The sequence below is a fragment of the Ictalurus punctatus genome, unplaced genomic scaffold (genome assembly GCF_001660625.3).
Source record: "Ictalurus punctatus breed USDA103 unplaced genomic scaffold, Coco_2.0 Super-Scaffold_100056, whole genome shotgun sequence".
NCBI classification, from domain to species: domain Eukaryota; kingdom Metazoa; phylum Chordata; class Actinopteri; order Siluriformes; family Ictaluridae; genus Ictalurus; species Ictalurus punctatus.
Genome location: NW_026521088.1, coordinates 149,309 through 160,298, shown reverse-complemented (window position 1 = coordinate 160,298; position 10,990 = coordinate 149,309). Strand labels below are relative to the sequence as shown.

The 10,990-nt window shown below is 41.9% G+C and overlaps 1 long non-coding RNA gene across 1 annotated transcript; it reads left to right on the top strand.

The window, feature by feature from the left end:
* The first annotated feature begins 7,324 nt into the window (after positions 1-7,324).
* LOC128630423 (uncharacterized) lies at positions 7,325-9,730 on the top strand. Its single transcript, XR_008394721.1, has 3 exons — positions 7,325-7,606; positions 8,492-8,638; positions 8,762-9,730. It is a non-coding gene; the product is annotated as an uncharacterized LOC128630423 (long non-coding RNA).
* Positions 9,731-10,990: the final 1,260 nt, after the last annotated feature.

The window sequence follows — 10,990 nt, the reverse complement described above, 5'->3', positions numbered from 1 at the left end:
ACAAGGAACTGCGTGACTACACGGACTGACCTCATCTTTATGTGCCCAGCAACTGCCACCGCGTTCCCAAAACCCGGTCCTGCTACAGGTCAGTAGGTCACCCAGAGTGATGACTCCAGCCCTGCGGAACCCCTCCGTGAGCGCAGGAAACGGCTTCCTCTGAGAGACATCAAAAATGGAACCCTTTATAATCAGCTCCTGCAGCAGCCAGTAGAGAGAACTTGAGCATTGTACTCTCTGCACTGTTAAAAGTCCCCACACTTTAAAAACATTTCGGTAAAAAACAGGAAGTTTCCTGATGTCCATCTTTTTCGGGTCCATCCAGAAAAGAGGTTTATGTAAATCCAGCCCTTTAAGTGTCCGTAAAATGGCACATGCTACAGCCTTCCAGTTTGCATTTACAGGTCCATGTAGCAGCCTTTGCACAAAACGTAACCGAAAGGCTGCAGTCCTGCTCTGCAGGTGTACCAGTCCATGTCCCCCTTCATCCTTGGGGAGAAACAGAACACTCTGTGGAATCCAGTGTAGATTGTCCCAGAAAAAATTAACTAAAATTGACTGGATTTTAGATAAAACATGTATTGGAGGATCGATGCACGCAAGCCTATGCCAAAGGGATGATGCTACCAGGTTGTTAATTATAAGTACACGCCCCCTAAAGGACACTTTTTTAACTAAAAAATTCCACTTCTCCAACCGACCCTTTACCTTCTCGACAGTCCCTTCGAAGTTTTTCCCCATAAACCCTTCGTCTCCTAAAAACACCCCCAAATACTTAAAACCACCTCTACACCATAGTAAGCGGTCTGGGAGGTTTGGGATGCCGCCTAACCATCCCCCAATTGAAAATGTCGCACTTTTCTCCCACTTTACCTTGGCAGAAGAAACAGTTCTAAAATCGTCAGTGATCTTCTGCATCGTATCAACATCCCTCTGGCTGCCAACAAGTATCGCCACATCATCAGCGTATGCTGATAGTTTAAAAACACCCTCACACCTTGGAATTGTTATACCTTGCAGTTCTGTTCTCAGTTTTGCTAAAAGAGGTTAAATTGCCAGGGAATACAACATGCCTGATAACGGGCATCCTTGTCTTATTCCCCTATGAACTTTAAAAGGAGCACACAAGTCACCATTAACCTTCAGTATGCTTTCACTGTCACGGTACAGAACTCTTATTTTTTCGATAAAATCCAAATTAAAACCAAAAGCAGACAAAACGTTCCATAAGTAGGTATGCTCAACCCTGTCGAAAGCCTTTTCCTGGTCAATTAAAATCAAACCACATTCCAAATTAAAAATCCTTCCGACCTCTACAACATCCCTAATGAACGAAATGTTATCGTGAATAAATCGACCCGGCACACAGTAGGTCTGGTCCCGATGGATCACCTCTTCCATGACTTTACTAAGTCGGTTTGCCAATACCTTGGAGAGCAGTCGGTATTCTACACAGAGAACTGAGACAGGTCTCCATGATTTTATGTCGTGTAGATCTCCTTTCTTAGACAACAGAGTCAATACTGCTCTGCGACAACTGAGTGGCAGCCGCCCCGTGACTAAACTGTCACCCAGTACCTCCAGTAGGTCTGCACCCATTTCAGGCCAAAAGGACTTATAAAATTCAGCCGGTAGACCATCGATCCCTGGTGCCTTGCCACTCTCCATACCCTGGAGGGCTCGTAGCAGTTCCTCTAGGGTCAACGCCCCTCCGAGGTCTGCATGTGCTTCCTCTGACACCTGAGGGAGATCTTCCAAGAAGACGTTATCATAGGCCTGCTCAACGGAGATTTCACTCATGTACAGTTCCTTGTAGAACCCGACTGCTCTCTTTCGAATTTCTCTATGGTCTACTAAAAGTGTCCTATCATCAGAAAACAGGCCATGTATCATCTTATTTTGACCATTCTTTTTTTTCCAAATTAAAAAAGAATTTTGATGGTGCATCCATACACTCTACAGTCTGAAACCGTGACCTGACCAGAGCTCCTTGTGCGGTAACGTCTAGCAATTTGGTCAATAAATTCTTCTTTGTCCTTAAATTTTCTATGCATACCTGCCGTCCTGTGTTTTTCATTGGCTCCATTAGCGCCATTATTTCATCTTCCAAGGATTTCATACGTAGAGTTGTGTCTCTCGTGACACTGGAGGTATACTGTTGACACAGCTGTTTAATTTGCGTTTTGGCAAAATCCCACCACTGTTGCACAGATTTAAAAGAATGCTTTGTTGTTCTAAAATCACTCCAAAAATACTTAAACACATCCTTAAAATGACCGTCTTGCAATAAACTGGTGTTAAAATGCCAATACGCACTCTTATGCTTGAGTTTACTTAAAAACACAGTAGACAGAACCATACAATGGTCCGTAAATCCTACCGGTATAATTGCACAACTTCTAAAAGCACTTAACTGGTGTTTAAAACCATAAAATTTATCCAATCTGGCCATAGAGAGCATATTATTATAGGAGTGCACCCAGGTATATTGTTTCTGCATGTGGTGGAAATTTCTCCAAATGTCCACAAGGTCACAGGAATTCATTAATTCGACTAGCCTTCTACGTGATGGCATATGGGGCTCTACATGATTCCTGTCCATATCCAGCTCTGTACAGTTAAAATCCCCCCCTAGAATCAAAAAATCATCAGAGTCACAATTTTTTAGGACATTATCTAGGTTTCGTAAAAATACCATTCTGTCAATGGCCGTGGTCGGGGCATAAACACAAACAAAAACGACCCACCTATTCTCATATTGAGCTCTAACCTTTAACAGTCTACCCTTTATGATTTCATCAACTTGATAAGAACAGGGGAAAAAATTATTGGAAAATAAAATAGCTACTCCCCCACTGGTAGATGTCTTATGACTTAAAACGGATAACCCTTTAAATTCCCTGGCCCAGTCCGCAGCATTATTAGCGTCTGTGTGGGTTTCCTGAGCAAAGATTACATCAATTTTCTTTTGGTTCACCGTTTCAAACAACAAAAATCTTTTATTTATTTCCCTTGCTCCATTTAAATTCAACGAAGCAACTCGAAACTCACTCATAAAAATGATGAAAACTAATAGATTTACATACATGATGTCTAGGATTGACTGTCACTATCATTATTGTCCAGCATAACATTGACTTTTGTAAGGATTTTTTTTAGACGGTACCCCTCCTGATCAGTGAAACCCCCTTCTGACATAAACCCACGTGTTTTTCTAATGAACTGTTCCACATCTGGGAAAAACTCGTCTATCCTTACATTCCTAGCATGCTTAGTCTTTCTCAGAAACACCTTGATGTCGTCCACGCTATATTCATGGCTCGAAAAGCCACTTAGATTTACACTACATGTTATACTGTAGTCGGAGGCTTCACTCTCACTCTCTACCTCCCCAGAATTCAGCTCCTCTACGCCATCTTTCCTCTTAGCCTGTGCATGAGGGCGATTTCTCCGTCTCTTTCTCTGGGGCACCTTGAACACATTTTCTTCCGTCTCCATATGAGAGCTATCATCCGCAACTTCATCACCAAGGGACGGATCCACACTATCTAGTGACACCGTACTATCCTGTGTATCCTTATCACATAACTCAGGCTCACCCTCAGCCTTCTCTTCTTCACCTGGTTGAACATTGATACCCTGGTGAGAGGGGCCAGCTTCAGGTGCCTCCACCTGAGAGGGTACTGCTGTTCCCTCTCCCAGTGTGTGGGCCCCATCCACCCCAACACCCTCTCCAACAGTAATTTCGTTACCAGCGGCTACGTTAGCATTATCACTATTTTCGGGATTTACCCGTTTTTCTGGACAGGCCCTCACCAGATGACCAGATAAACCACACCCAAAACACTTCATTGTAGTAGTAGTAGTGTAAATAACATAATTAAAATCCTCCACCTTTACATTGAATGTCAGCTCCAGCTCATTATTATCCTTCAGGACCATGTACACAAATCGTCTAAAAGACACGATATGTTTTACACGAGGGGATTTGCTTGTAATTGCAATCCTCTTGATCTGGGAGACCAGTTTACCATAGCGGGATAGAGCTTGGGACAGAACCTCGTCCTTAATAAAAGGAGGAACATTCGACAGGATTATTTTTTTTGACGGGGTTGACAAAGGAAGCACTAAGTGGAACACATCATCAATCACAACTCCACTGTCCACCATGTCGTTTGCCAACTCCACCGTTTTCAGAAACAGCACAACAGCACTATTCATCCGGGCCGCAGACAGAATGTTGTCGTATCCTACACTCTCCCCCACGGCCAGACACACCTCCTCAACGCTGGCGGTAGTGGCTACTTTAATAGCATGCCGCCGCGTGAGGGAATCATATTTCCCGGTACCTGGGACAGCCATGTTTCCCAAAACACCACGGAAACAGCCGACCAGGCCAGCGAGAAGCACACACAAACACACACACACACACAAACACACACACACACGCGCGCGTGCGCGCACACAACAAACAGTAGTAAATTGAACTCTCTCAGAAACCAAAGACCTAAAGGAAAACGTATTTCTTAAGAAAAAATAGATAGAAAAAAGAGAACTTGGAGCAGCGGCCTCGGCCACGCTCCGCACACACTCACTCACTTCCGCTCCGACTCCGCCCACTCACTCAGTCCATGCGCACACGAGAGAGAGAGAGACAGAGAGAGACAGTAGCGTGTCTGACTCCAGATCAGAAGGTTGCGTGTTCAAATCACGTCGGGGTCATTCAATGCACTGGGGTGAGATCTACCATTTGATCTTGAAAATCTCCCTTAATGTCCAGGGAAGGGAAACCAGCCAGGTTATGCCTTTAAAGGGCTCGTGCCTTGTCCTCTGAAAGAGCTCTTGCCCAGATGTCAGACACTAGTCGCAACAGTCACAGCCCACCACCTGTCTCCGAGTTCCAATGCGTCTTGGTCGCCACGCCGATGAACAAGTATGCCTTGCACCATGATGCGCTATAGACTTCGAGCTGGGACCTCGTGGCGCAACGGTAGTGCGTCTGACTCCAGATCAGAAGGTTCAAAGCACATCGGGGTCATTCAATGTGCTCTTTTTCACACACACCCATGATTTTCTGCGCAGTCTAATAAGGATGCTGTTATATGGACTCCAATCTCTATGATGACCACCCATGTCTTTGTCAACTTCATGCTAAAAGGTAAAAAAGCTTAGGTAGCAACACTCTCACCTAGTAACCATTAGTAACTTGACAACCTGCTGAATGTTTACCCTTAATTTGCCCATTTTGCTTGCTGAACAAAACATGCTGGAAAGAGGCACCTTAGATGGTTTCACTGGACCTCTCAGAGGAGAGAGGTTACACAGGTTACACAGAGGTTCTCACAGACATAAATGGTGCTCAGCCCTTGGCTTGGAAAGGGCCCATCCCATCTGGTTCTCATGGCTTTCTACAAACTATTAACACAGCTCAGCACCACTATTCAAGGATACAAACCAACAGGGTTCAACCATGGCTCTGTCCTTCATACTTCTTTACCCACTGACTGCCTGCAGTCTGAGACATACAAAGAGACAAGGTTCTTGTGAAACCTGTAAAATGGTGACGTTAACCAAGAGAATGTTGAACTTTGGTCCTATCTATTATGTTGGCCAGTTTCTAAGTTGAGATCAACTTAACCCCAGTACTTTCTGTTTAACGACCTTGTTCGTATTTTTGTTTACAACTAGCACACTTTTGACCAGCATGTCGCTTGGAAATCGTTACCAGCATAACTCTTATTCGTAAGGCTCACTCTGGAGGCTTGTCTTGGTTCAAGGAATGCCTTCGTGTCATGGTATGAGAACAAGTAGAATAGCATCAGCATTTTTAGTTAAACTTGGCTTTTCTGCACAAGGAGACCAAAATTTCTAACAAACACGTTAATTCCACACCACAGACTGACGTGTAATCTTGGCTCTGTATGCCTCGCAAAAAGCAGGTTTACGCCACCTTTGCCACTGATTGCCCATCGTCTGACACGTATAATGACACAAAGGCCTCGTACAAATGGTAAATGTGTGAAGTTACCCAGAAGAAGGCTGAACCATGGTTCTATCGCATAGGCAGTTGAGTCCTTGAGTTGCGCTTCAGGTATAAGTTGTCCACGCTTCACTCTCACGCACTGGGGTGAGATCTACCATTTGATCTTGAAAATCTCCCTTAATGTCCAGGGAAGGGAAACCAGGCAGGTTATCCCTTTAAAGGGCTCGTGCCTTGTCCTCTGAAAGAGCTCTTGCCCAGATGTCAGACACTAGTCGCAACAGTCACAGCCCACCACCTGTCTCCGAGTTCCAATGCGTCTTGATCGCCACGCCGATGAACAAGTATGCCTTGCACCATGATGCGCTATAGGCTTCGAGCTGGGACCTCGTGGCGCAATGGAAGTGCGTCTGACTCCAGATCAGAAGGTTCAAATCACGTCGGGGTCATTCAATGTGCTCTTTTTCACACACACCCATGATTTTCTGCGCAGTCTAATAAGGATGCTGTTATATGGACTCCAATCTCTATGATGACCACCCATGTCTTTGTCAACTTCATGCTAAAAGGTAACAAAGCTTAGGTAGCAACACTCTCACCTAGTAACCATTAGTAACTTGACAACCTGCTGAATGTTTACCCTTAGTTAGTTACACCCAAACAGGGACTTGAACCCTGGACCCCCAGATTAAAAGCCTGATGCTCTACCAACTGAGCTATCTGGGCTCGAGGAGTGAGAGCGCACTTTACCCTCGAGCTTGTAGGTCAGGCCTGTGGACCTGATGCTGTAAAAGTCTGATGCTATATATATATATATATATATATATATATATATTTCATTAGTAAAAGTGCAGTACATTTTCATGGTACGGTCAGTACTGTTTATTTTTGTAATAAAGTGAACTTAATTTTTCCACTGAGTGTTATATTTTCATTCAGTAGTAATCGGTTATGAGTAGGTGCTACCCGACTTGGTTATCGGCATCTGTAAGATCCACTGTCGATCAGCCTTTAAAATAGATTAATGTGTATGACATGATCTTCTTTAATTAATAAAGAAATGCGCTTGTTGACAACTTGCTGTGGTGTAAGGGGAATAAAACACTTCAGAATGTGCAGTTCTACCTTAGGGTGATAACGGTCACTCCACTTCATCAGATCGTTGACTGTTTTCCTATAACCGTATGTTTATTCCTTACATAAATTAAACACAAAGCATGTAGGGGTTCTACATGCATGTAGTATTTGTACAACCAATAACCTATTAGAGTAATACATTGTGGTATATAAACTGAACTTTGTGTTTGATGTGTCAGCAGTGCCCAAAGCCCGTGGTGGTGGCAGTGCATGGCGTTTGTATGGAAGCAGGTCTGTTGGGAGTGTTAAGTACCATCATCTCATACACTCACCACAACTCTGGGAAGTTCCATCCATATTGTTTGCTGTCACTTTTCCTGCAAAGCTTTAACCATCAGAGAGTTATCTTTTACTGGGGCTTTTAGCTGCAGGAGACTGAATTACTAAGGTTTTTTTTTTGTGGATCTGATTTCTTCTTTCGCAGGAGTGGATCTAATCACAGCCTGTGATATTCGTCTGTGCACACAGGACGCCTGGTTTCAGGTGAAGGTATGAGGAACATTAACTTGCCATACATTGCTTGCTTACATGTTTACACCAAGATCTGTAAACAAGCTATTTTTGTCCATATGATCATATATCGAGATAGTAAGTGATGAGAAGATAAGAATGGGCTGATTGTTCTGACTCGTACAAGCCCCTATGAAAGAGTTGACCACAAGGGGGCACACTCTGAACAATTATTTACATTTGCAGTTTGTTGAAGATTAAATAAACCACAGTGAGCATCAGATGTCGGTTTTAATACAAAGTTTTATGATGAACTATTTTATGATATTACCATCTTGTCATTTATCAAAGAAGAGCTACAAAACCTGAAATTTGTTCATTTTTAGACAGAAAAATTCTGCAGTGTAGCTGTTCTAGTGGGCTTTCCCACTGGATGTTTAGTCCAACACAGAGCAGTTTGCATGAAAAGTTGGTAATGTGACCGTCGTAATGTGGACTGGGAAGTGCACTGCGGTACCGAACCCGAGACTACCTGTAGAAGGTGGTCCGAGTTCAGTTACAATGGAACTGTGAATGTGAATTGTCCCATGAATGTGAACGTAACTTGTATCCAGGTCTGCACTTTTTCAGGAAGTAGAGTAACCTGTGCTGAAGGCCTTTTGTGGTGATGACGTGTCATGACATGTTTTGGCCCAAATCTGCAGTGACTTTGAAAAAGTGGAAGCTCCTCTGAATATTGTGGAGTTTCTTGATTTTGCGTTAATTTCTGTGATCACAAAAAGGTGAAATTCTGGACTGACACATGGAAGATATGGAATGATAACAGAAGAATGTGACTTTGGGTTGTACCATGAATTTTTTAATGTAGCTTTATTATTTAGTATAAATGAAGGCAAGTGTGTGTTCTGTTCTTCATCTCTGCAGTCGTGTGTTCCCTGATAGTCCATGATTGCTGGAGCTCTGGAAATAGCAGGTGAGATTGCAGGCCGGAGTCGCGTCGCTGTCCAAGGAACCAAAATCAACCTCCTCTACTCCTGAGACCACAGTGTGACTGAGAGCCTAGACTACATGGTAAGAACCTGCTTAAGACATGAAAAGCATTTTTAGCCTCAAGGTAGACCCATGCACACACAGTATGGCCACAAACACAAAGTAGAGCGGTCGAAATCTGAGATATCTCCTCTGCGTCTCCAGGCTACTTGGAACATGAACATGTTGCAGACACAGGATCTTATGAAGTCAGCGCAGGCAGCCCTGGAAAAGAAGAGTCCGAAAGACGTGCCCTTCTCCAAGCTTTAAAGGAGAAGATCCAGGGCTGTTGAAGCTGCGGTGGAACTGAGACATCATCATCCACATATCTTCAGTTCTTCTTGCTAAGTCTGTTTCTTTTTAGTCTTTTTATTTTTAGACTGGTCAAAAGACTGATTAGTGGAAGTGAAATGATAGATGAACTTTTATTTACTTGCTTTATTATTTGCAGGTGCCTTGTACAGTAAGACAGGGTAACTAATACTCAAAAGCTTTTTTTGTGTGTTAACATGTACAGTAGATGGACATATTTTTTCTGGTGCTGTGACTGCAGAATGTAGTGCAGTTAACACATAAAATTTCCTTGGATGCTCACTTTTAACTCTAGGAGGTCACAGTTTGCCCAGACATCTTTTTTTAAATCCGTCAATCCGTCACCCACACGTCATTCTGGGGGACGAAGAGGAGGAAGCTGGACAGATAAATTTATTTATTTATTTATCATTGCTGTGTTTCCTTAATCGAGTGCAGAAAGAAGAAAAACAACACAACTGATTTAAAATAAAAATATAGAAAATAATCTAATGTAAGATTCTGATCCGGTTTGCTTTCAGCAGGAAGGCTGTCCTCTTTCCTGTTGCTCTTTCTCTTCTATTAGTCCATTTGTCCAGTCTGAATCGGTTTTGATTCGTTTCGAGACGATTCGGAGTCGAATAATTTTCTAGTGAGAGTCGCACACTTCCAAACGAACTAGACTGAGATGAGTATTTGATTCTCACTAGAAAGTGATTCGACTCTGAATCAACTCGAAATGAATCAGTCAAACTGATTCAGACTCTATAAAAGGACTATGAGATGTGATTAAGATATATATTCCAATGTTTTGCTTTACATTTCCATTGTGTGTGTGTGTGTGTGTGTGTGTGTGTGTGTGTGTGTGTGTGTGTGTGTGCGCGCACGTGTGTTTTTCAGGAGAACGAGAAACTCGGACACAACAGTACATCCTGACCATTGGTACTGTGTACACATCAACATACACACACACGTCTCCATGCTGGACATCTCAGGAGCTTTCACACAGTGCTAGGAATATCCCGGGACAGAGAAACGCACCTTCTAAGTGAGCGAGTTTAGCGTCAACCGGTGAAATTTGCTGTAGCGTGAACACTTCGCCTCTGTGAGCTTCACTCTCCGTAGGGTTCACTGTAATTAGACATAAAATGTACATAGTTTATTTTTCATGCATTTAGGATTTAATGTTTTTTTTTTTTTTACTCTTCGAGGAACAGAAATGATCTTTCGAGGCAGCTTCTTCATCACTACCTGCTCCGTTTGACTCAAAAATGTAACGACCGGTTTCAAAAAGTCACGATGTCTTCAGTTCATGAGATTTTACTGTTGAATTTAAACAGGAAATGTGAAATATTTTTTCCCTTTGTTTCCTCTACTGTCTTTTTGCTGTGATCTTGAACACAGTTGTAATTTTTTTAAAAAAAATAATAAAAAAAATGATAATTCTAGTTCTCTCACTTTCCTTGTCCTAATTGTCCTGTATCTGTTAAATCCGTTTCATCTCTGGTCTTTCTGTCTGTATGAACACTTGTAGAAATGACTTCTAGTCCATATTTTTAAAAATGATTCGTGATTTTGAATTTAAATAAAGATATTCTTTAATTCTGTATTTTGTCATTTAATTATCATTAGAAATCAGAAGATCAGATTAAAGCCACGGCTTCTTTACCTGCCGAAGCTGATCAGCTGGATAAATGTAGATTTTTATTTACTGATGAGATGTATTGATGGTGTTGATAGATTATTTGAAGATTTTTATTGATATTGAACAATCATTCAGTTCAATATTGAAAAAACTTGATAAATAGTTGATTAAATAAATGTGGTGTAATGTACTGAGTCAAATATGAAAACTACAAATAAACAACATCTATTTATATCTGTGTATAATTAAAAACCTCTCTCAATACAAGAAATTCATATCCTAAATGTTGCAAGTGATTAATCTGATCATTTTATTCAGCTGTTTAATTATTACTTTCTAAATAATAAACAAATGAATGTTCTGTATTCATGAGGAATGTTTACATTTTGTGTCCAAACTCAAAAGTTTAAACAAAGTGTATATTTATGATAATAAAGCACAAAGAACGTGAAACCTCA